This window comes from Phocoena sinus, chromosome 11 (assembly GCF_008692025.1).
Source record: "Phocoena sinus isolate mPhoSin1 chromosome 11, mPhoSin1.pri, whole genome shotgun sequence".
In the NCBI taxonomy this organism is placed as follows: Eukaryota; Metazoa; Chordata; class Mammalia; order Artiodactyla; family Phocoenidae; genus Phocoena; species Phocoena sinus.
Genome location: NC_045773.1, coordinates 81,738,852 through 81,763,883, shown reverse-complemented (window position 1 = coordinate 81,763,883; position 25,032 = coordinate 81,738,852). Strand labels below are relative to the sequence as shown.

At 39.6% G+C, this 25,032-nt stretch overlaps 5 non-coding genes and 1 pseudogene across 5 annotated transcripts; 1 reads left to right on the top strand and 5 right to left on the bottom strand.

The window, feature by feature from the left end:
* LOC116762187 overlaps positions 1–25,032 on the bottom strand; it is a 382,117-nt pseudogene that overhangs the window by 241,023 nt on the left and 116,062 nt on the right.
* TRNAK-UUU lies at positions 1,149–1,221 on the top strand. Its single transcript has one exon. It is a non-coding gene; the product is annotated as a tRNA-Lys (tRNA).
* TRNAA-UGC lies at positions 4,886–4,957 on the bottom strand. The gene has a single exon. It is a non-coding gene; the product is annotated as a tRNA-Ala (tRNA).
* On the bottom strand, positions 8,359–8,431 carry TRNAF-GAA. The gene has a single exon. It is a non-coding gene; the product is annotated as a tRNA-Phe (tRNA).
* On the bottom strand, positions 18,690–18,761 carry TRNAA-CGC. The gene has a single exon. It is a non-coding gene; the product is annotated as a tRNA-Ala (tRNA).
* On the bottom strand, positions 23,098–23,169 carry TRNAA-AGC. The gene has a single exon. It is a non-coding gene; the product is annotated as a tRNA-Ala (tRNA).

Genomic DNA, 25,032 nt, shown 5'->3' with positions numbered 1-25,032 from the left:
CGTGGTAGGTTTCTGTTTTCAAATTTCTAACTTCATTGGAAAGAAGATCTCATTAATAACATTCCTGCCCCAAAGGGAATAAGACTGCATCAAGTTCCTGACAACAATTACTTAAAATTAATAAACGGTGAGGCGATCAGAAGTGACACAGCCTTTGAAGGCTTTCTTACCTAAGTCTGATGCAAGTTAATGATGATGCAAGTTCAGTGGAGAAATATGAGCCAAGAACTAAAGTCTGCAATGCAGGGATGATGATAGTGTAAGGAGAGGGAGCTTCAGAGTTTGGTACGTTCTGACCTGTTCCATCTCAAAGATACAATGGCGCATCCTCCAGGGAGAAAAATCTGTAAGCTCAAACAGGAGCAGTGGAGGGTAAGAGCTAGGGCCTGGACTGAATGAGTCTGGTTAGACCAAGAAAATGCCTTCTGCTGTTTCCTATGAAATTGTTTTAGTTAAACCCCTTTCCTTCTCGAAATGGGTTCAATGAGAAGCATAGATTGGATAATGGTCCCTTGTTGTTTTCCTGTTTGGAGAGCTACTGGCTCCAGTAGAAGCTGAAGAATGTAAATCCACACCACGTTGGGCAGAATGCCTGGCCAGCATGAGCTGTTCCACCTGGTTCCCACCCTCCCATCAGCCAGCTCCAAAACTCCCTTGCCCAAGGAATGTTTGGGGGCAATTTCATCCATCAACAGAAAGGGACCCATTATGGAACACTTTCTTGCATCTTCAAATTCCTCCTCCTTCAACTCTCTTTCCCTCTGTCTATAAAGGCTGCAAGAAATATGTACAAGACAATGCGGAGAGAGAGAGAAACAGAAATAGTGTGAGTGTTGCCTGGAGAAATTTAGGTGGGGTACTTGGCAAGAAATGAAACCCTCTTTGTCTAGCAATGTAGTCTGAAACTTGGCAATGCTTTGTCTAGGGGATGCAGCATCTCTGGTTCTGAAAACCTAGAGAAGGAAGACAAAGAAGAGAAGAGGAAGGAAAATGTTCCTAACGATTATAACATCTCTCTCAAACAGAATCTTCTTAGCAATGAGGAAAATCCAAGAAATCTGACTTGGGAACTAATACATGAAGGATAAAATGAATTGTCCAAATGTGTGAAGATAGATAAGATACTATGGGAAGAGCCAACCTTGTGGGCCTGGATAGCTCAGTCGGTAGAGCATCAGACTTTTAATCTGAGGGTCCAGGGTTCAAGTCCCTGTTCAGGCGTCCTGCTTCTGTTTTATCTTTATTCATACAGGAAGAGTTAGGGGGAAATGATATCCTGATTTTACACTGATTGAAACTTTGCTCATTGCTTTATCGGTGTGAAACGATTAAGTGATAAATTTACCAACCCCAAGGGACAATCTTGGGAAGTCATTTGGAATAGGGATTGCTGACCTGAAGATTTGGATTTTATGTGGTTGCTTTATAGGTGTGAAATGATTACATGATAAATTTACCAACCCCAAGGGACAGTCTTGGGAAGCCATTTGGAATAGGGATTGCTTAGCTGAAGATATGGATTTTATGTGGTTTTTAGAAGAGAGTCTCTTTCATCAGTTGACTGGGGAAAAAAAATCAACCAAGACTTCTGAACTCTTAAAAACAAAGGGAGAAAAAGATCTTGAAACCAGAGATACATGGCACTTTACCCATATAGAGAAACAATTCAAATGACAGCGGCTATCTATCTCATCAGAAACCATAGAGGTCAGAAAGAGTGGTACAACATTTTCCAAGTGCTTAAAGGACAGAATTATAAAAAAAAAAAAAAAAAAAAAAAAAAAAAGAACAGAATTATCAATCCAGAATACAATATCCAGAGAAAATATCTTTCGGGAATGAAAAGAAAATCAATATATTCTCAGATAAAGGAATACTAAGATAATTCGCTGCCAGAGAACTACCTTAAAAGAATGACTACAGTAAGTTCTCCAAACAGAAAGGAAATGATAGAGAAGGAATATTGAATATCAGGAAGGAAGAAAAAAAACATGGTAAGCAAAAAAACATGGTAAGTACAATACACTTTCCTTGTCTTGAGCTTTTAAAATTATGTTTGAAAGTTGAAGCAAAAGTATAACACTGTCTAAATGTATGTGAAAGAAATAGTTAAGACAATCATATTACAAGTGAGGAATAGTAAAGTGACAGAAAGGGACGTAAGGCTGCTACATTTCACATGAACTGGTAAAATGGTGACACCAGTACAGTCTAAGTTAAATATCTATAATGGAATTCTTACAGTAATGACTTTTAAAAATCTATACAAAAGGATACAATAAAAAATAGTATAGATAAATGAATATGGAATTCCAAAATATATACAAGTAGTCCATAAAAAGGCAACAAAAAAAGAGAGAAGAGAACAATAAGAATAACAGAGAACAAACAGAAAACAAAAAAAATAAAATGCCGGACTTAAGCCCTACCTACCAATAATTACATTAAATGTAAATAGTCTAAGTGAACTAATTAAACTCACAGGGTAGATTAGAAAACATGACCAAACTATATGCTGTCTGTCTACAAAAAAATTCACCTCAAATATAACCTGTAAATATATAGGCAGTTTGAAGTTAGGAGGATAAAAAAAAAAAAAGGCATGTCATGCAAACATCAATCAAAAGACAGCAGGAGTAGCTATATTAATGTCAAATAAAGTCAGTTTCATAACAAAGAAAATTATCAGAGGCAGAGAAGGACATCATATAATGATACAAGTGCCCATCTACCAAGAAGGGCATAGTAATCCAAAATACGTATGCACCAAACAACAGAGCTGCAAAATATGTGAAGGAAAAAAAATCTGATAAAACTGAAAGATAAAATATGCAAATCCACTATTATAGTTGGAAACTTCAACGTCTCTCTCAGAATAACTGATGGAACAACTAAACAGAAAATGATCAAGGATATAGAAAAACTTGAAAATGCTATCAGCCACCGGAATCCAATCAACATAGAATGGTTCATCCAATACAAGCAGAGTATAGATTCTTTTCAAATCCATCAGAACGTATTCCAAGATAGAACATATCCTGGGACATAGAATAACCCTCAACAAATCTAATAGAATTGAAAGATACAGTGTGTTCTCTGACCACAGTGCAAATTAGTCACAGAAAGATAAGAGGCAGATATTCAAACACTTGGAAACTAAACAGCACAGCTCTAAATAACCCACGGAATAAAGAGGAATCTCAATGGAGATTTAAAAATAAATAGAATGAAATAAAAATACAATGTATCAAAATTTCTGATACATTAAGACAGCACTAAAAATTTCTGATACTTATTAAAACAGCACTGAGAAGGAAATTTATAGCACTCAGTGCATACAAGAAAAGAAAAATCACAAGTTAGTCATCTAAGTTTTCACTGAGATAGCCAAGGGGAAAAAGAGCAGAAGAAACCTAAGGCAAACAGAAGGAAGAAACTAATAAAAACAATACCCTTGTCAACGCCTGGGCCAGCACCATGGTTGGGAAATCCGACATTGGTTTGTCTCCCGGGCTCTTGCAGCTCTGGTTCTGAGATGCACAGAGACCAAGTTGGGGACAAGAACAGACAGCAGGATGCTGCATCGATTTTTGCCCCTCTTAGTATATACGGAATCCCTTTCTTGAATGAAAGAACACCAGGGGGGAGGTTCAGCCGCTGGGCCCGATGTGCAAAATGAACTCGCCGTTTGCCAAATTAGTTCTTGAGATCCCATTGTCCCTGTGGAAAGGGGAGACGCTTCCCACCTTCAGCCAAAATTTGTTCCGACAGTCAACTCAGGTACTAGGTTTGGAGGAAATTCTGACTTATCTCTGATGGGCTAAGCCAGAAATCGACCTTGTTTAAAAGCTCCCCGCGATGATTCTGAAAGTCAGCCAGGTTTGGCAGTTCTCGGCTTTAGAGACTCCAAGATGAGTGGGCTGATATGTTTGGGAAAGTTAACACCAGGAGGGAGATTAGTGCGAGAGCAGAATACAGGTAACGATAACGACAGGCAGGCGTGGAGTCCGCGGCTTCAGCGGCCACAGGAAGGTGGAGGAGGAAAAAAGTGGACGAGTGCTTAGGTTGGCGTTAGTTTCAGATGGGCGGAGAGGCGGTTAGTTACGCGTCTCTGCTGCGCTTCCTCTGGGTACGTGGGGAACAAGCAGGCCCATTCCCGGTAAAAGAAGTGAGCTGAGACCGCTTTCCCGAAGGAAGATCCCCTTCGTTTTGTCTGACTGTCGCGGTTTTCAGAGAGCTTCGCTGCTCTTTCCGTGGTTGGAGCACTTGAGAGAAGTCCTGCGGTTGAGTTTCTGATTTTAGTGTATCCCGGTGGTATTGGAGGTTTCAGACCGCGCGGCGGGGAGGCTACAGTGTCCGGATCCCCACGTGCTAGTGGTAGGAGAAGAGCGCAAGGTAGAAAGAGGGACCGCCTTTGTCTTTAGACTTCACCATCTGAGCTATACGTAGGTATAGCTACGTACTCATACGTAGGTATGAGTGTTTTTGTTGTTGTTGTTTGTTTAATGTGTTGAGCTTGGAATGCAAGACATGGAAGATAAGAGGGGTAAGGCAGTAACCAAGTATTTTTAATTTGAAATGGTTTTCAGAGGCTGAACTCTAGATAGTTCGGTGTGTAGGTTGTCATGACTTTAATCTCATGGCCAAGATTTCGAGACTGTTCCTGTTGGCCTCCCGTTCTTTCTCCCACTTCCTTTTTGTCTTTCTTCTGCTTGTTGAAGTCGTCTTGGTGAGGTCGAGGCTCACAGCAAGAGAGGAGGGACTTCACCAGAATCCATTGGGTTATGTTTTACTTTGTATGTGTACAGGACTATAACGGGAAAAAAAGGTTAGGAGAACTAAATCTGTATTCCTTGAGGTTTGAGGGAAAAGTGAAACCAAGGGGTGGAGATGCCAGGGATCGAACCCGGGGCCTCATGCATGCAAAGCATGCGCTCTTCCACTGAGCTACACCCCCTCCCCGCCAGAGTTTTGGATAATTAATGCTTCTTTGGGAATAAATTTTATTTCCTGAGGCTCTGGATCCTTGGGTGTCTAGGCGGTAGAGGAATCAAAGAAGGATACTGATGCTTTTGAGTACAGAACTTGAAGTGGAAGGCAAAAGATTGGAAACGTGTCAGATAACCAAAAGAAGTTGCCACCATAGCTTTAAAACATAGTTGGGGTCTCCTATTATGCTTGGCAAGAGATCAAATCAAGTCCCAGTTTTTGGACCTTTTGATTTCCTCCAGATATGTCTTAACCTGAGACACAAGGCCATTGAAATTCAGCTTCTTTCCTGCCTAAAATGCTTCATGATCTTGGTTGTTTGCTCCATTGGAATATTAAGGACCATATTTGATGGAGGAAAGCCACAGGCAGTAAAAAACCCTAGAACGATGCATTCAACATTGCAATGTAAGGGGCTCTTTTTCTCTTCTAATCTAGGCACCCAGCTAATTTAGCAGGCCCCGCCAATAATCCAAAATCTCTTCTTCATAAGCATTCATAAGGCATGAATGAAACAACAGCTTCAGGGATGGAGAGGAATATTAAATTATGAGAGCGAGACCAAAGACAAATAGCCGCAAGACATTAGGGATAAAGGGAAAAAAAAGTATTTATTTATGTGTTTGTTTGTTTGTTCATGCACTTATTTAGGGAGGGAAAAAAGCTATGTCATTACCAAACAGAAGAAAGTGCAGAAAAGGGGTAGGTTTTAAAAATTCTTTTGGAAATGGGAGGAAGTTTGGAAGACAGAGAAGATGGGCAAGCCTTGCTCATGTTAAATTCAAGATCTATGTGGTGCACACTTGTGAGAACGTTACATGGTGAACTCACACAATTACCCCTGCCTCCAGGTTTGGATTTGTGAGTGATCAGTAGATACAACTATGTGGAGGATGGATAAAGACAGAAAAGTATTCTCATTAGTGATATTCGTAGGAAAATAAATTTGCTCCCGGACATCTCTTGAACCCTGGGATTTATTGTGGTTAAGACTGTGTTCTTTGAAATATATAAAAAGACTGCAAGAGAACCCATTTCCTGGCACCAGATTTCCAGTGGCTAACCCTTTCTCCTTCTGGTTTGCTCATTTATGGAATTTTGCCAATATTCATAAAATAACATTGAGCTCCTTTTGAAGCTGAAAGAATATGGTTTGTCTGACAGATCTGTCCTTTCGGTTGGCTCATGAAATTTTTAGCCCATGAAGTGCTTAGGAGGATTATCTTGACTGTTTGATGTGGTAAAATATTAGGTTTATGATGCTTTCCAATATTAGGAAGGTTTTCAGAAACACTGCTTGGTCATAATTTTGTGTTACACCTGGTGAAAACTGCATGTCTATTGGGGTCTCAGGAATCCATAATAATAAGGTATGCCTTTTTTTTTCTTTTTGCCCCATGAACAAAGTGAGAATTTTAAAAATTAAATATTTAGAGTTATAAAAATTGTTGAGTAACTATGTTGTACACCTGAAACTAATATGATATTGTAAATCAACTATACTTCAATTTTTAAAAAGTCTATAGCCATCTTCAGACTATGGATTCATTTAATACAGAATTCTTATCAGGAATTAAACTTCTAAATTGAGTGACAGAACACACTCATGCCATATATACTCAATTCAGAACATCTGAAAATCTATGATGTGTATGTTTAACCCTGCACTGTCCAAAATGGTAGCCACTAGCCACTTTGAGTATTGAACACTTAAAAATTGAGATGTGCTGTAAGTGTAAAATATATATCAGGCCTCAAAGACTTAATATGATATTTAAAATGTAAACTATATCACTAATAATTTTTTGATTGACTATTTATTTAAATGATGTTTTTGATATACCAAGTTATTTAAATATTCTTCTTCAATGAAGACCACTTATTTTTATTTTTTATGTGACTACTAGAAAATGTAAAGTTACAAAAGTGACTCATTTATGGCTTTATTATATTGCTATTTGACATCCCTAGCTACAGAAGACATGACATGTTTAGATGCTGTTCTGGGAACACCAGAACCAAGGAATATAGAGCACAGTCTACCAGTTTCCTACTATGTGTGGACATGACACAAAGCATTCACTTGCATGATCTCCTTTGGTATTTACAGTATCCCTTTTTACATAGACATCATTAGCCTCATTTTTTAGATATTGAATGTGAGGCTAATTATGTTTTGTGAACTACCCTAGACCTCCCACTTCAACAGAATATAAAGGAATCATTACTGTGTTAGGCAATAAAATACTCAATGATGCTGTTTGTCCAATCAAATACTTCTTAATGAAATAAAATGCAAGCTTCTGAATTGAGGAGGGATAGATTGTTAATGGAATAAGTTTCTAATGCCAAGTTCCTGTACAGCGAATGTCCCTACCTTGACGTTGCTTCTCAGTTTGTACCAATTTTCCATTTGCAACTTGATGCAGTTCTGATGTTGAAATAGTGTTTTATTTTCTTCTTTCAAAGTGTCCAAGAGTTGTCGGTGGAAAACAGACACTATGAAAGTGACACAGAAATTTGAAAAGAAGAAAACAGTTCAGAATGACACAAGAGTGACTTATTATCCCTAACAAAGAGTTTCAAGAAATAAAGTCAAAATTAAAAGGAAAAAATGGGGTATTGGTACCTGAGTCTTGACATCTTTACTGTCCATTTGCTTTCATTTTTCAGTATTCTAGGTCCCCTTGTGAAAATTCAAGAGAATAATTCTTAAAGAAGTTCTTATTCTCATTCTTTCCTGGATAACAAAACAGAAATAACTTAAGATGTGCAAATTCTAGACAGGTGTGGAAGGCTGAAGGAATGAATGTCTTGTCAAAAAGAAAACTCTGCATGTTCTTGTAATTGTTTAAAAGTTCAATGATGTTCAACAAAGCTCCTTATTCTAGCAGTTTAAAAACGGGGTGGACTCAAAATACAAACCAATATTTTCTGATTGGAAATTTTTCCTTGCATATACCACACCCACATATATACACTTACACAGTGTAGTAGTTCTTTTTTCTTCAGGTTTCCCCACCACCAACAACAACAATTCTTGTGATTAAAAAGATCACACGCACACACACAACATAAAGGCAGAAATGAATTGTAAGTGCAAGGCCATGTAGCATATTGGAATTTCCTAGCTCCTAGGAAAATAATTTCCTAGGTTTTGAAACTTTAAATAAAATATCACTGTCAGGAAACACTTCGTGGAAGACACTTCACACACACACACACACACACACACACACACACACACACACACACACCTTGATCGCGCTTACAAAAAGCCGTAAAAATTGTAGTTATATATGGATTTTGGGAATTGGGGCATAACTGTCGTGTAACGGGTTAATAAATTACACCACAGTAAAACACCACTGCCGAAACCCGGGATCGAACCAGGGACCTTTAGATCTTCAGTCTAACGCTCTCCCAACTGAGCTATTTCGGCCACCTGAGAACGCTTAGCTTAGCTGTTCTCTCAAAATTTAAAGTTTTCATTTGTGGGGGGCCAGTCTACTTTTATTTTGTTCAACATCACCCATTCGTTCGCCCCAAAGTATATGGGCTCCCCTGAAATCCATGTCTAAAAATAGGATCCAGTTTTAGGAGACTGGATGGGTTGGTAGAGGAGGAGGGAAGTATAGGGGGAGAAATGGATTCGGCTACTCCACTACTCAAAGACAGCTCAGAAAACTAAGGCAATTCAAAATGAAATTATCGAGCCTCGACTTTCGGTTCTTTTTCTTTCTTGCTCTTCAATGACAAGGCTAAAAGGATTATTGGGCACGTTAATATGGAGACGGGCTTCTTGCTTCGGCTTGAGGAAATCTGGAAGGAGCCAATTCTTTTCTTCTAGTCACTTCCTTTCCCTTGTCTTCCTTGTGCTGACACGTGGTTGTTAGTGCGGAGACACAGAGAGTAGAAACCGGAAGCATTTAAAGGCAATCCATCGGATAATGTGTCTATTTCCGTGTGAGCAAGCAAAGCGTAAAGGGAGAAAAATAGATGCACGTGTATGGTTTCCAGCCCTCTCGTAAGGAAACGATAAACCACCACTGAACTACACCTCTCACGACAGAAAGGTCGTGAAGATCATCTTTGAAATAGTAACCATATTTCTGAGGGGGGTCTTCAAAGATACGGTAGTTGGCCAGATAGAAAAGCCACTGCCTCAAATCCTACTCATTTCTTAAACCTCTAGACTGTATCCTCTTAAGCTGCTACACTAGGAGAAATGTAAGGGTCGCAAGCCAGATAGCACCGTTTCTGCTCTTAACACATTTAATCCTATCAGCGCTTTCCGAGGTTCCCGCCCCAGCAAACTGCCTGGAGGCGTTTTTTCTGCAACCACCAGGAAAGATTTCCAGATGGAACTTTTTTTTTTTCTGACTTCAACCTCTCTCTCTTTCTCTCTTTCCTATTCTTACAAAATTTTTCAAGTCCTCTCCTTCTTAAGAAGAGATGAACTACAGTCTGAGAGAAGATATTTCAACACTTATGTTTTACGAAAGACCATTATCTGTGAAGAACTTCTACAAAACACTAAGAAAAAGACTAAAATCTCATTAAGAAAGAGCAAATTAACATGCACTTCACAAAAAGAGGATACCCAAAATAGCCAATAAGCAATTTAAAAGGTGCCCAACATAATTTGCTATGAGGGAAATGTAGATTTAAAAACCAAATGAAATAATACTTCTCTTCACCAGAATCAATTACCTTAAGAGAACTGACAATATCAAGTGCTGCTGAGAACGTGGAGCAACTGGAATACTCACTCACACAACTGCTGATGAGACCGTAAACTGGTGCACACACATTGGGAAACTATTTGGAAACACTGACTAAATCTAAATATACATGTAAGCTATGCCCCCAAAACTCCACAGCTGCATTTATACCCAAGAGAAATGCATGAGTATTTCCCTTGAAAGACAAATATAGGAATGCTAGTGACCACATTAGACATTTCAGCCCCAAACTAGAAGCACTCTAAATGTACATTGACAGAAAAATGAATGAAAAAGTTGTGATGCACAGTATTCACACAATGGAATATTACCAAGCAATGAAAAAGAACTGCTGCTACTAGGAATAATATGGATATATCCAACTTTTAAAAAATTGAGTGAAAGAATCCACACTCAAATGAGTACATACTGTATGATTCTATTTATATTATTTCAAAATGCAAGAAAAAGTAATCTATGGTGATAGAGGTCAGAGAGTGGCAGTGATTGGGATGAGGCACAAGGAAGCAGCTGGGGGCTGAAAAATCACGTATCTTTGCCAGAGCTGTTGGTTACATGGGTGTATGCATATGTAATAACCCATCAAGCTGAATCATTAAACTTCATGCATTTTTGTTTACATTAATTAAGCCTCAATTTAAATAACAAGAAAAGAAGAAAAAGGATCTCCTTGGATACCTTATCACCTCCAGTACATCTTATCTCTTCATTAGTGCTTTTCAGATTGTGGTCTGCAGACTGGTGCCTGGCTAAGAATTGTTTTTTTACCTATCTGTGAGCATTAGGAACTTTTTATAAGAAGTGAACAGTGCCAGGACATAGGACTCCTTTTGTTAAACAAAATAGAAACAATTTCAGGGGCTTTCAGGATTTCAGAAATAATAATCTCTGGAATGAGGAAAGGGCAGCACCCAAGAACCAGCTGCTCAGTGAATTTTAATAAACCCCTGTGTACATCTGGACAGGTTCTGAAATCTCAATCTCCAATTCTGAAAGGGTCGAGCTTTTTGCCTTTAGCCAAAATTTGGTGTGAGTGGAAATTCGGATGCAAGTCTTTGGATGACTTCCACTAAAAATATTTTAGATTCTCTTACTGATTCTTTCTCCCCCCAGCATTTCTCTATCTACCCAGGGCTTTAGCCCCAGCCATGCACCTAGCCCCCCACCAGACCAAGCATCAGCCTATGCTGGGGAAAGGCTGATCTGGGAACATAAGGAAAGGAATTAGAAAGCAATGTGGAAATTAAAATATCAGCTACACATGAGTGTCTCAATACAGAGATTAAAATGTGTGTAAATACGACTAGTAGTGCGCTAAGCTACTGTGCAAATTTCATTCCGGAGCACACAGTAGGGAGGAGAGGAGTGCCAAAAGAGGGAAGAGGCGGGGTGGGGTGAAGTGGAGGAAGAAAAGGAGAAAAGGGACAGAGAGGAAGTGGGCAAAGGAAAAGCATCCTCAAAATGATTAGGATGTGAGGGGAAGTTGATGGGGCGAGGTGGGGGGGGTGTCTAAGCTCCACGTCTCTCCGTGGCTTCGTCCGGGTATGAGGGAAGAGATGAGATCTTTTTCTCTCAAGGGAGGTAGGCTTTCCCAGAAAAGGATTTGGCTCTTTATGTCGAAGACTGTTCTGGCTTCGGGAGTGCCTCGCAACTCTCCATTGCTGGATAGACAGGCTGAGAGCTTTGGGGGACGAACGTGAGGGTGAGATTTCGTTTGAAATTCAGGAACCTCTGGGACTGGTAGTTTGGAAGCTGCAGGGATGCCTCGGTTTGGGGGCGTGGATGCGGTGGGAGCAGAGTCAACATTAGAAGCAGCAGCTTTGAGGTTGAACACAATCGAGACTGTGGAAGCATCTTATTTTTTTTAAGAAATTGAGAAAGTTCCCGTTTGCTTGCTGCACATATTTCTAACTCTTAGAAGCTTATTGAAACACAACTTTCTCCTGAAGAAACTCTTCCTGGCATTTGCAACAGGCCCCTTTACTCCTCACACGATGCTCTTGCTTCAAAAGGAGGGTCTGAAGACTCTGGTTGTGGAAAGCCACTGTCACTGAACAGTCGGTGATACCGACAGACGAAGCCATGGTCTCTTCACTCCTAGTACAGGCACAGAAAAATATAGATGAGTCCCTCACAAGTCAAATAGATGACCTCAAGATTGGCTGTACAGGTGGTTTGTGACTGCCTGGTGGACAGTTACAGCTTCTGGAGAATAAAAAAAGGGGAGGATGCATTATGGAAAACCTCCAGGTTTCTTGGCTTCTGTAGATGGAGTAAGAGACTGCTTTTCTGCTTTCTGAATGTTTAGCAGTTTGCTGGCTTGGTTTTCCCTTTGGTGGCTAAAAACAAGAATAGATTTTTAAAAAAAAAATCCCTATCAAACTACCAATGGCATTTTTCAGAGGACTAGAACAAAAAATTTCACAATTTGTATGGAAACACAAAAGACCCCAAATAGCCAAAGCAATCTTGAGAAAGAAAAACAGAATTGGAGGAATCAGGTTCCTGGACTTCAGACTATACTACAAACCTACAGTAAACAAGACAGTATGGTACTGGCACAAAAACAGAAACACAGATCAATGGAACAGGATAGAAAGCCCAGAGATAAACCCACACACATATGGTCACCTTATTTTTGATAAAGGAGGCAAGAATATACAATGGAGAAAAGACAGCCTCTTCAATAAGTGGTGCTGGGAAAACTGGACAGCTACATGTAAAAGAACGAAATTAGAACACTCCCGAACACCATACACAAAAATAAACTCAAAATGGATTAAAGACCTAAATGTAAACATTTAAACACTATAAAACTCTTAGAGGAAAACATAGGCAGAACACTCTATGACATAAATCACAGCAAGATCCTTTTTGACCCACCTCCTAGAGAAATGGAAATAAAAACAAAAATAAACAAGTGGGACCTAATGAAACTTAAAAGCTGTTGCACAGCGAAGGAACACATAAACAAGACAAAAAGACAACCCTCAGAATGGGAGAAAATATTTGCAAATGAAGCAACTGACAAAGGATTAATCTCCAAAATTTACAAGCAGCTCATGCAGCTCAATATCAAAAAAACAAACAACCCAATCCAAAAATGGGCAGAAGACCTAAATAGACATTTTTCCAAAGAAGATATAGAGATCGCCAACAAACACATTAAAGGATGCTCAACATCACTAATCATTAGAGAAATGCAAATCAAAACTACAATGAGGTATCACCTCACACTGGTCAGAATGGCCATCATCAAAAAATCTACAAACAATAAATGCTGGAGAGGGTGTGGAGAAAAGGAAACCCTCTTGCACTGTTGGTGGGAATGTAAATTGATACAGCCACTATGGAGAAGAGTATGGAGGTTCCTTAAAAAACTAAAAATAGAACTATCATACGACCCAGCAATCCCACTACCGGGCATATACCCTGAGAAAACCATAATTCAAAAAGTCATGTACCAAAATGTTCATTGCAGCACTATTTACAATAGCCAGGACATGGAAGCAACCTAATTGTCCATAGACAGATAAATGGACAAAGAAGATGTGGCACATATATACAATGGAATATTACTCAGCCATAAAAAGAAATGAAATTGAGTTATTTGTAGTGAGGTGAATGGACCTAGAGTCTGTCATACAGAGTGAAGTAAGTCAGAAGGAGAAAAACAAATACCGTATGCTGACACATATATATGGCATCTAAAAAAAAATGGCTGTGACAAACCTAGGGGCAGGACAGGAATAAAGATGTAGAGTATGGACCTGAAGACATGGGGAGTGTGAAGGGTAAGCTGGGACAAAGTGAGAGAGTGGCATGGACATATATACACTACCAAATGTAAAATAGATAGCTCATGGGAAGCAGCCACATAGCACAGGGAGATCATCTCGGTGCTTTGTGACCACCTAGAGGGGTGGGATAGGGAGGGTGAGAGGGAGACACAAGAGGGAGGAGATATGGGGATATATGTATATGTATAGCTGCTTCACTTTGCTATAAAGCAGAAACTAACACACCATTGTAAAGCAATTATACTCCAATAAAGATGTTTAAAAAAAAAAGACGGTGTATCCTGTAGATTTCTGCTTAGGCATTGTGATACCAGAATCTGAAGCTGTGCAAAGAGCTCTGATCTGGAGATACAGGTTGTTCAGTAGTTTGGAAGGAGGGTGTCCCTGGAGAGTAAGTAGAGTAAGGTTGGAAATGATCTGTTGGGATTGGGAGAATAAGAGCTCTTTCTCTATTTGTGGGAAACAAAGAAATGAACTTTCCCCTAGATTGATCTTGGACCCCAGAGTTCAGAATGTTTGCCATTTCATACTGGAAACTTTCTTCGAACACCCAGAGAAGTACTATTTCCCTTTACAGATTTCTGCTGAGGTGACTGCTATCTTTTCCTTGTTTGTCATTTGTTTGTAGTTAAATGACTTTTATGTAAGCTCCAGAGTTTGAGGGGCTCTGAGCCAAAAAGTGCCCACCAGCACACCGTCGTCAACCACTGGCAGTGAAATCTAGTGAAATATTTTAGTGAAATCTTCTCAGCCTCCTTCATTCTGGTTAGGAAGGAGCTAGAATAAAAGAACCATAGAAGAACTTAAGTGATTAACTTTCTGACAAGGAATCAGATGGCTTGTCCATTAGGCCACACAGACCCGCGTTTGCTAAGCCTTTCAGATTCCATACAACTGGAAATTGGGTGGTTGGGGAAACTGCTACTTGCTTTTTGTAACCTATTGACAGTGGCCCACACGCTAGTGATTGCTGAGAGTGCTTGGAGAGATGCAGTCAATAATAGAGCAAACAACAGATAACTTTAGTGAAGGAGCACAATTCCTCCCTGTGTCCCAAAAAGGTTAAGAAAGAATTGCCATAGCCAAGACGACTGAGTTTGACAAAGATATTTCAGGAAGTAAGAGTTCTTAGGGTATGTGGGTAAGAAGAAAATACAAAAGTGGAGGTCCTACAGATTGAACCCAGGACCTTGTACCTGCTAAGCCCACGCCCTACCACTGAGCTATACCCCCTCACTCTTATCAGCTTCTCAGAAGACTCTCTGTGACCTTCTAGTGACCAGCATTGCGTCTTTGAAGACCAAGTTATCAAAATAAGCCACCTTAAGTTCAATTCTGCTATTTCTAAACTCCTTACACTTTATCCTCTCTCAGGCATGGCTACTCCAGGAGAAAGGAACCTTAATGGTAGAAAGAAAGGCACTGTTCTTGATTTGTGGTCAGCTTGTGATCAGAATCTGATCACAAAGTTGGGTCCCCATCAGATTAGATTGCTTGGACTGTGCTTCCATTCCATCACTTGGGTGAGTCACGGGACACAACATTCTCCCACAATTTATCTGAATATTATTCTCTGAATTATTTTGACTCTTGGAAACATTAATGTTTTACATAGTCAAAAAATAATACTGACTCAAGTGTGTGTGAAACTAGTGCAAAATTGAATATGAATAGAAAAAAATCTAACTGCATTTCAAAAGGATAACATAACCTCATTCAAGAGAAAAAGAAAGAACACATCCAAATAAATGTTTTACACAGTACTTTATCCCAAGTAGAAAAAAAAAAAACAAGAAAAAAAAAAGCAAACAAATGATAACCTCTATGTAGCAGGGTTATTTTTTGTAGTGTTAAGGGTATGTTAATTCTGATATTTTGTGTGAATTTTATTTATTTTTATGCGTGCGTGTGTGTGTGTGAATTTACTTTTGTGTGGTTGGGAAAATGAACACATATATTGTTGGAATTCAGGGCTCTCACTGTAGGAGAAGGAGGTAAGTAACAAATAGCCCTGTTGTCTCTGGATATGAAATATGCGTGTGTGCGTGTGTGTGTGTGCGTGTGCACGTGTGTCTGTTTGTGTTTCTGTCATTTTCCCTCCACATCTGTCTGCTAACAGGGCCTAGAAAAACTAATACCTCAGTAGCAATAAGCAATGCTAGTCCCATATCTTGATTTTTGAATACCAATCCCCACTAAAAGGAAACTGAGCTACTTGTAGGATTCACAGACTCTAAGACTGGATGAGGGAGAGTACAAGATGATCCTAAGTTATCTTTCTGTGCTAGAATATAACTGCTCAAAAATCATGAGGACAGGGCCCTGGTGGTGCGGTGGTTGAGAGTCCGCCTGCCGATGCAGGGGACACGGGTTCGTGCCCCCGTCCGCGAAAATCCCACATGCCGCGGAGCGGCTAGGCTCGTGAGCCATGGCCGCTGGGCCTGCGCGTTCACAGCCTGTGCTCCGCAACGCGAGAGGCCACACCAGTGAGAGGCCCGCGTACCGCAAAAATAAAAAAAATCACGAGGACAATTCAAAAGGATCCAGAAACCAACTTGAAGGGCCTCTCACTAGTCAAATCTGGGGCCGTGTGAGATGAATAATGACAATAAATGATTGCAATCCTTGGATACTTAAATGAATAAATATGGAAGAAGAGAAATTTTTCCTTACAGTGGTATGCCAACTAATAAATGCAGAGGTAGTAACAAAGTTATAAAATTACCATCAGAATAATAATAGACTCTGGCAAATTCATAGATCAGTGCTAAAAGCATAGGTAAACTTTTGATGAGGATCGAAATATCTATATAGTCTCAGAGTATCCCTTACTGATACTTATTAATTATGAGGGAATGAGTTTATGGGGAAACAAACCTATTAGACACAACTTTAACTAAGTAATCAAAACTGACATCACTAACAATGGGAGAAACTGACATCACATGCCCCTTGGTGTGATAGAGGGAAACATAATTTCTGTGATATTCCTCCCAAATGTTCATAACCTGAACTTAGTCTAATCAAAACATAAATTGAAGAATATTCTGCAAAATCATTGGCACGTGCTCTTCAAAAACATATCAATCTCACAAAAGGCAAGATTGAGAAACCGTTCCAGATTAAAGGAGACTAAGGAGTAACTAAATTCATATGTGACTCTGGAATGGACCCTAGTTTGGGAGAGAAATTTCTATAAAGTATTTTATTGGTAAAATTAGTTAAATATGCATTGTATATTAGAAAAGACTCCTTATCAGTGTTAAGTTTCCTGAATTTGATCATTGTGCTGTGGTAAGGAAATGCCCTTACTCTTAAGAAATATATATTAAATGTATAAAATAAAAAGATTACGATGGAAGTGTATAAGAAGATTTGTGGAGAAAAAGATATAATATCTGCAAATTGTTCTCAAATAGTTTAGAAAAATATTGTTTGTCCAAGTAATTATATATTCCACAGTTTTTGGTTATTGAGGGAGAGGCAACCCAGTGTTCTGAAATGATCCCAAGATTTGGACAGTAGGTGCTTCTCAAGTGGTTCCCATCATATTGAAAACATTGCTAAGCAGAGACAAACATGCAAATTTCCCAATTTATATTAGAATTTAGTGGTGTTTTGCTCTCTTTTCCTTTCACACTCCTTGCTTGTGAATTAATCAACTAAGGACATTTGAAAGAGATTGAATTTCTTTCTCAGAGCTGAGAGGTGAGGAGGGAAAGAAAGAGTAAAGCTGGGAGACAGAATTCCCTTCCTTCTCTAATATTCAGCAGTGAAGATGGGCAGAGATAGTGATGGATTTGTAACTATAATGGCCTTTTAATGGGGCCATCAATGGACTAGAAATTTTGAGGAGTGCCTGGAAAGTATAAGCAGAAGTGATTATATGGGCAGGAAACAGTAGAGGAAATGGCTGGTTTTTCGCTACAGTGAAAATATCTTAGACATTTGTGAACTACATGTCTTCTTGTTTTGGCAGCTAATAATTTCCATTTTGACATACATACCAAAAAAAAATTTTCTTGCTGCTTCTTCATGGTAGCATATTTGTTGTTAACTGACATTTCCAGGCATAATCTTATTTAGAGATTTGAAAAGAAGGAACAATGGATGAGTGACAAAATAAAAGGAAATTGGGTAGTACAAAATAGCAATTTGGCATGTGTAAGCTGAGTCGTGTAAAGCTGATTCTTTTTTTTTGTTGTTCATGTTTGGCAGGACGCTAGATTCTTGACAGCAGTCCTTTCCGGTAGCAACACCCACTCGTTCAACTAGTATTCTCCAGTTTATTTTTGGACTAGACTTTTGGTGATGGAGAGGCTAATCAGATGGAAGACTTTCTGTTTCTCATCCTAAAACTTCACATAAAACAAAGGAAACTAAAGCAATTTTTCCTCAAGCCTCTTATTTTCTTCTCCTTTTTCTCTTCTCTCAGTAATAGTGGAAAATAGAAGCCAAGGTGAAAAGTTATGACAGCACACTTGTTTTGGGTTTAGGGGATCTTATGAATAGTAGGCTGAATAATTGCTCCCAAAGATAGAAGGCCCCAATCCCCAGAACCTGTGAATGTTATCTTACATAGAAAAAGTCTTTGCAGATGCAATTACATTAAAGATCTTGAAATGGAGAGATTACTTTGGATTATCCGGGTAGGCCTGATGTAATCACAAGTGTCCTTAAAAGAGAGGCAGAGGGAGATTTCACACACACAGAGGAGAAGGCAGTGTGACCACGGAGACAGAGATTGGGGTATTGCTGCCACAAGCCAAGGAATGCCAGCCGCCACCAGAAGCTGGAAGAGGCAAGAATGGATTCTCCTCCTAGAGCCTCTGGAGATAGCAGCACTCTGCCAACACCCTGATGTCGGTCTAGTGATATTAATTTTGGACTTCTGGCTTCCAGAAGGGTAACAGAATAAATTTCTGTTGTTTTAAACCACCGAGTTTGTCGTAATTTGTTATAGCCTCCGTGGGAAACTAATAGACTTCTACTCTGTCAGCTGACTCGAGTGGTTTTGAGGCTCATGAAGTCTAAATAGTGCAGCATTAAAATGAACGTCTTGGATCATATGTTTACTTTTCTTGTGAGCAGGCAATGGGTAAAGGAATCAGGGAAAAGAGCAGTTGAATCTCACGGCTTCCCGAAAGCCCACAGCTGGAGGTGCCGGGGATTGAACCCGGGGCCTCGTACATGCGAAGCACGCGCTCTACCACTGAGCTACACCCCCTTCTCGGGAGAGTGGTGGAGGTCCGTCAAGAAATATCTCACTGTATTCTGTGGGCCCATCTCCCCAGCTGCCGTGCTTGTTGTTTTAGCAGTGCTGAATGTCGGAGCAGGATTTGTGACTGCTTTAAGATAGAGAAGGCCAGGGAGCTGTGGGTGATACTGATTCTTTATCAAATAAAACTTGAAGTGGAACGAAAAATATTGAAAACGTGTGTCAGAAAATTGACGAACTTTTCCTTGGATAAAACACTTCTTGCTATTTGCTGTTTGCTCCACAGGAATGTTAAGGGCAAGATTTTAATGGGAAAAACCCAGGTGAAAATAAAAACCACCAGCAATTCGTCCAGCGATTCATTCCCAACAGTCTATTCATCTTTATTACATCCTGATGGCAACTAAGAAGGTTCATGGAATAGTCTAGGAGAATAGTGCTCAAGGCACGCACTAAACAGCAGATTCAGCGGTGGAAAGAAGTGTTGATTAAAAGCAAGTTAATAGGTATCTAGACACAGATTGGAGATACCTACTGGGTTTACAGAGCAAGAAACAAAGTGGGAGGCACATAAGAGAGAACCCAGTCATCCAAGAAACAGGAAGAAAAGCAAAAAAGAGATCTATTGTTCTTTTGTGCCCTCGGCAGCAAAAGCTCGGAGTCCTAACCACCGGACCAGGCCTTTACCCTGGGGAGCTCATCCTCCCCCTTCTCCTGCCCCTCCTACTCGCCTCCTCCCCCTCCTCCTCCCCTCCTCTTCCTCCTCCTCCTCCTTCCTCAGAATGGAAAAGAGATTATGCCGAGGAGATGGTTTTGGACATGCTGAATTTAACAGATCCATCCCATAGGTTCCCGCCTGTCAGTGTAGCGCAGTGAACTCAACTCAGCGCTCTGATACGAATACACGGGAGTGGCAGTGCTCAGAAGGCACAGCACACAGAGAGGGAGCAGAATGAGAACTGAAAACGTCCTTTGAGATTAGCGATCAGGAACTCTTTTACTGATAGTTGTGCAAAGCCAAAAAACAAAAGCAAACAAACAAACAAACAAAAATGCTTCTTAGTCTGATCTTGAACCCTAGCAGTAGCACTGGTTATCATCATGGCCTTGAAACTTCCATAGAAGGCCCAGAAAGACTCGTTTTCTGGTACGACTCCTAGTATGCGTTATATCCTCCTCATTCATCTTATGTCTTTGCCTATACTAGTAAATATATCATTGAATATCTTTTGGAATTGAGAGGACATTATTGGTTTGGCAGAATTTCTCTCTCAGTTGGCTCATGGGGCTGGTAGAATAGATAGGAGGAGACAGAAGTGGCAGATTTCACTGAAATTGAGTGCTAGGGAAGAGGCACCCACAAAATTCTGCAAGCTCTAGTATATGAGTGTGTGTGTGTGTGTGTGTGTGTGTGAGAGAGAGAGAGAGAGAGAGAGTCCAGGAGGATGAGTAGGAAATTATTACACTAGGCTGTTTGAGTGTGAAAGCACAAATATGAAAGTTTCCAGAGTCATTGAAATTGGAGAAGCCTAACTACAGTTACATTAACAGAAGTTCCTCACAAGGAGTTTTGGCTTCATTTTGTTTTTTTCTGTTTACTCCAATGTACACTGAACACCAAAATTGTTTATCAATTTTCTGTGAAAATAATCAGCAATTAGCAGATGTATGAAGTGCTTTTCTAATGCATCTAAAACCAGGGAGAAAATTGTAACTGGTTGGGTGCCATCTTTTAATGACAGACAAGGATGAAAGGGTAAAGAAGATGTTATATATCAGAGACATGGATGGGTCTTGAAGACATTGTGTTAAGTGAGATGTCAGACAGAGAAAGACAAATACTATATGATAGCCCGTATATGTGGAATCTTAAAAACAACAACAACAACAAAAAACAGAGTAGAATGGTGGTTACCAGAGCCTGAGGGGTGGGGAATTGGAGAGATGTTGTTTAAGGGCACATACTTGCAACTAGTAGACAAATAAGTCCTGGAGATCTAATACACAGTCCAGAGACTACAGACCACAAAACTGTGTTGTAAACATTTAACTTGCTAAGAGACTAGATCTTAATTGTTCCCACCACTAGAAGAATAATTATGTGACACAGTAGAGGTGTTAGCTAACACACACACACACAAAGTTGACAGACCAAAAGGGATAAAGTATTCATGTAAAAAGGTTTTATGTAATGCTCTGGAATTTGAATTAACACTCATGATGTTCGGTGTTTACATCTTGATTTGCTGACCTGGACAGAGAGGTTTAGTCATATTGCTCTAAGTTCCCCACCTTGATTGAATATGAAGAAACTGTTCCTAGAGTAGGCAGTAAAGGATTAAGTATTCTTTATTCTCCTATTAAATATGTCTTTGAAAAAAATAAATCACTGTCTTTTGAGTCAGAGTGACTGCATGGCCTAGTGGATATTGTCTGCTTCCATATTCCTATGCAGCCAATGGTCCTGCCCAACTGTGACCTCTCACACATTCACAGAGGGTGTCACACACATGGCCACCTCCCCTTTCCTCTCAGAGGTCCTTAATCTTTAATTCCTCCCCGAAGAAAGCTAAACAAAAGCTTGTTGAAGGATAGAGCCCCTAAATAAAACATAGTTGAATTTCCAGAATTCATCTACAATGTACTTTAAAATGAGCCCTTTTTGTCCTGGGCCAAAGTTAGACACAGCTAGCCTTCAAAGAAGTACCTCCATTTGTCACATGTTGCTTTTATTGGCATATAATTTTTTTGAAATTTCCACTCTATATTTCCTATGGTTTTCTCATACTAAGTTCTTGGCTTTTCCACTCTATCCTCTTCTCCCTTAAATTTCAGAGGTGAACTTCCTTGGAGAAGTCTATGGTTGGAAGGGAAAAAAAACTTCCATTTGGACCTGAGCCCTAATATAATACATAAAAGCAATGGTAAGAATTCATGATTTCTTTTTCAAGTTTAGTCTATTTGCCTTTTGCAACTTGATGGATTTCTATGGTTGGAGCATGTGAATACATTTCTCCTGACACAGTAGATACAAGTGGCAAAATGACATTGTAAAATTGTACTTTGAAAACAAGAGAGAAAAATATGTCAACAGAACCGAAAATGACCTATTACTCCTATTAAAGAAAATCTGGCTCCTGAGTGCTAGCTCTTATTCTTCCTTTGAAGAGGTAAATTCCAAAGTGAAGGCATTTTAACTCGAGAAAGATCTTATCCTATTTAAGATGTTGCCGAGCAGAAACAAAGATACAAACTTCCTAGTTTATACTGGAAGCTAGCCCCGTCTTGATTGCAAAACTTGCAAAACTTTTATTAAAAAGAAACTTCACATCTAATTCAATTATGCATATTGATTCAAAAATTAATATTAATAAATATCATATTACCATGAGAGGGGAAACAGTGTCAATTATTAGAATACAAAAATTGTTCAACAATAGAAATACATTTTTTGCAATTGTTTTTTCTACATTAGAGTAGGAAGTTGCAAAAAATTATAATACAGCCATATATTTATAATATATACCCTTTAAATCCACATCATAGCACTCAAACCAGTGATTCTCAAACTTTCACGTGCAAAGGACACACTTGGGGATCCTGTCGAAATGCTGATTCTAGTCCAGTAAGTCTGGGGTGGAACTGACATCCTGCATTCCTAACAAGCTCTCAGGTACCACCAACTCCTTTGGTCCAAGGACCACACTGACCCTGGGTCTGGAAAATTCCTTTCCGATAGAGGGTGCAACAGTCTCAGATAAAATTACTTCTGTATATCATCTAAATTATCTAGTTAAATCCTATTCTCAGGTAAAAGTAAAGACAGAACAAAACTGGAAATTAATCTGTGACTTCTGAAATCTTCAGCCCAAGGTATTGCTCAATGTATTCCCAATGGAGCTATTGCTGCCTAAGTGTGACTTCTCCACATCCACTGATGAAAATAAATTTCTCGATTTCCCATCTTGGAACGCTCTCTTCTTGCTCAACCTTCAGTCTGATCATGGCCAAAACGGCTCAGAAAACAAAAGAAACTAAGAAAAATTGGCTTGCGACCATGTGTTTCCTTTGTTAAATTTTCCCATCCTTATCTCTTCTTTCCTGCTTTATGAATAATACTGTGACGTGCTTTTTGTTCCGGAATCTCGAGCTGCTGGATGGGCCCAGACTTTGTCTTCTCGTTCCATCTTTTCCTCCTTTCGCAGCCACCCTGGGTGTTGCCAAACCCGAGAAGTAGAAACAGGGCAGCGCCAATACTGATAGCAAATAGTTGCGAAATCGGTTTACTTTCTTTTTGAGCAGGGAAAAAAAGTAAAATGGGGAGAAAAACAAGAACTTTCAAAAGTGGAGGTGCCGGGGATTGAACCCGGGGCCTCGTGCATGCTAAGCACGCGCTCTACCACTGAGCTACACCCCCTCACTCCAACTGTGCTCTCGGGAATATATACAAAACACAACATAGCCATTTTGAGTAGGTTTTACAAGAATTAATATTAAGCTGAAGTCCAATCTACCTAATTTCGCTTATTTCCGAAATCTTAAATTTGGAACCTAAATCTAGGTCCTATGACATGCTTTGCTAAAAGAGTAAGTTGCAATTCTAGACGGAAAAGCCCTTATTGGTGGTCCTGGGACCTTTTCGCTCCAATCAGTCTGGAGTCACTTCCTTGACGCCTCTAGAAAACCACGGGATGAAATATTTTCTCTCCTATTTTCACTCCCTCCTTTCCTCTTTCCTTGCCGCTTGAAAGGGCTGCCAGAAAGCCACAAAGTATAATGCGGGGGATGCAAAAATAGAGACCATATGAGCTCCAGAGGGGAGAGAAGACGGTAGGACAAATGGAGAGCTGTTTGTTTTGGTCGCCGAGGAAAGAGGGCGCATGGGCTATGATCGCGCCCCCCTTGGGGGTGGAATTGAAGGCCATTAAGAAGGCTACACCTGTGATGCACATTAACCTCTGTAAAAACCCTCCGCACGGTGGGACTGGTTCACTAACCACATCCTTCTCTGAGTCTCTGAGCCTCTCGCTTTCAGCCCCACAAACCGACAGAGCCTCAGATAAGATTGGAGAAGTCGCTTGTACGGGCAAAAGACATAATAAGGTAATGTGGTAAATAATACTTCTCCAATCAGAGAGGGAAAGGCCGTTAATAAAATGACAAATAACGAATCAAACACTCAGTTCAAGATGTTAGAAAATGAACAAAATAAGCCAAAAAGAATGAAGAAGGAAGGGTTCATAAAGACCAACTCAGAAAATGAGTTTTTTTTAAAGTAGAACTAATAAAGAAAAAAGCTGGTTATTTGAAAAGTCAACAAAATAGACAAACCTCTAACCATCCTAATCAAGAAGAGTGAAAATAAGTGCAAATACACAAAATTAGAACTGATGGGAGAAAATAACTATCAAAACAGAAAAACATTTTTAAAATCATAAGACACAACTCAGCAAATGATTTAAAAACTTTAGATGAAGTGGATTTTATAAATGCATTATACCCAAATTACTTCTTGTAGAAACAGAAAGTCTAAACAGACCATTACTATAGAAAAATAGAAAAACAGTTGAATAGGTATGTCCCCCAAAAGGGCACCAAGCACAAATACTTTCACAAAGAAATTTTACCAAACTGTTAAATATCAGAGAATTATGATGCAACTTAAATTTTCAAAGCACAGAAAAAGGAGCCCCTCCAATTCATTTTATAAAGTGAGTATAGCGTTCATCACAAACTTTTTAAGTTCACACAGAAAGTGAAAACTATAGTCTAATTTCACATAATACAGAATATCCAAGTGGGGTTTATTCCAGAAATGCAAAGATCACTCATTATTAAGGAAGACATTAACAAAGATTCTCTCCTCTACCAAGCTCTACTCAGGGTTCCCTGAACTCTTTTTCAAATAGGCCTTGACTTTTAGATTTCTGTTTTCCTCTCTGTGTTGTCCAATTTTAGCAAGAATCCTGTTAGGTTGGTTTGGATAAAATCCTCTATCCTCCATCTCTGGTCACCCTTGATATCTAATTGTGTTCCTCATCCGCTGCCATCCCCTGGGTGATGTCTGATCACCTTGGCCTACTTTCAACAAGAATCCTGTTTGGTTGGTTTAGCCAGAATTCTTCCTTACCTCTGATGTTTCTTCTTAGTAATTTTCTATCCACTGACCCTCACCCCCACTCCACCCTTCTGTTTAGTTATAAATTCCCACTTGGCTATGCTGTATTTGGAATTGATCCTGGTTCCATATTGAGGCCTTTTGCCCATTGCAATATTCCTG